The sequence below is a fragment of the Octopus bimaculoides genome, chromosome 3 (assembly GCF_046866305.1).
Source record: "Octopus bimaculoides isolate indiv1 chromosome 3, ASM4686630v1, whole genome shotgun sequence".
Classification (NCBI taxonomy): domain Eukaryota; kingdom Metazoa; phylum Mollusca; class Cephalopoda; order Octopoda; family Octopodidae; genus Octopus; species Octopus bimaculoides.
In genome coordinates, this window is record NC_142930.1 from 57,280,447 (window position 1) to 57,282,261 (window position 1,815).

The window sequence follows — 1,815 nt, forward strand, 5'->3', positions numbered from 1 at the left end:
CAATGATGAATGAATCACTATGTAAATGTACAAAAATGCTCACTGGTTTATATAATAAAATAGAATTGTTTAAAGAATTAATAATTCAGAGATGCCAACCATATACAAAATAATAGTGAGGTTTGTTTTAAGATAATTGAAGCTGGTGTATGTATAGGAATGGGCATTAAATAGCACAAAACAATTATTTGATCAACAACTAGTATTGTTTACATTATTTCAGCAAGTTTGGAAGACAACAGCTGATATATTTCAGGCTAATTATCACCTCATCAGTAAAGCATAGTCGTTATTTTCATCATCACAGTTGTAAGGTATATAGTTAAGACTTCTCATCTCAGATCCTTGTCATCTCACCTGTGAAGTTAAAAAATCCTAATATCTGACATCATTCTATTCAAATGATCCAAAATTTCTATCTACTAGAGATCCTTCCACTGACAGTATATTGCACTTATTTTCAACAACACCTAATGATCCACCTGCATTGCAGTTCCATACCAGAGCAGTTAACTACCCACTGTATAAAGGCTAATTTATTTAGTGTTTAGTTACTCTGACAAGTTACTAGTGATGTGATTTTTATCCAGTATATCATCTCATACTCATTGTCTATTTGCTTCTCATGTCTATACTGGTATAGTCAATTACCTTGCACACTTCAGCTAATCAGAATCTTTACACGAGCTACCAGAAATAGCAGCCAAATCTTTCCCAGATCACATCTTACTACTTTGAATAAATAAATAACACATTTGGTAATGAAGTCCCTGATATACAAGATGAGATGGTCATGGCTTCAATATCTTTTGATTATAGATCTATGCTTGTAAAGACTTGCACTTGCGAAGACTTGTTGAGGCAAGTGAAATCGAAATCGAACTAAATTCGACGACTGGAACCCATGCCAACGTTGTCTCCTTCATTGGACACAAAACTCAGCTTGCGAAGACTTATTGGGGCAAGCGAAAAATGAAATCATGATGGCACCTGTGCCCATTATCGCCTTTCTGGCACTTGTGCCCATGACATGTGTAAGGATTTTCGAGCGAGATCGTTGCCAGTGCCCTTGGACTGGCTCTTGTGCAAGTGGCACATAAAATACACCATTTTGAGCGTGGCCATTGCCAGTACCACCTGACTGGCCTTCGTGCCGGTGGCACGTAAAAGCATCCACTACACTCTCTGAATGGTTGGTGTTAGGAAGGGCATCCAGCTGTAGAAACTCTGCCAAATCAGATTGGAGCTTGGTGTAGCCATCGGGTTTCACCAGTCCTCAGTCAAATCGTCCAACCCATGCTAGCATGGAAAGCGGACGTTAAACGATGATGATGATGATGATGATGATGATTTATGAGGGTTGATTTAGGCTAAACAACTTCAGTTGTTAACTTTAATGTCCTACTCCTTTCTCAGCTCCCTCGTACTGAACTTCTCATTGCAAGCTAAGTACACATTCACCACATCAGATGCATCTCATTCCTCTCTTCATACAATACCCCATGTTTTTATAATCATGCAGCTTCATGCATTTCAGGAATGTTTCATATAATTAAATTATGATATAAAACGAAAAAAGCCTTTCTTATTTTGCTAACCCCATATCAGCCCTGGGATGAGGTGACCTGGGATCAAATTTGTTTCAGTATTTCTTTCTCAGACGTTTTGTATTTCATTCTATGTTATACAAAATTTCTTTTCCTTTTTTAAAGGGTAGGTTGTAATAGGAAGGAAAACTGGCAACATTTTTTTAAACAGGAAATGTGGTTGCTATTTCTTATTGATCAAATGACCACGATTGAATTTTTTCTCTGT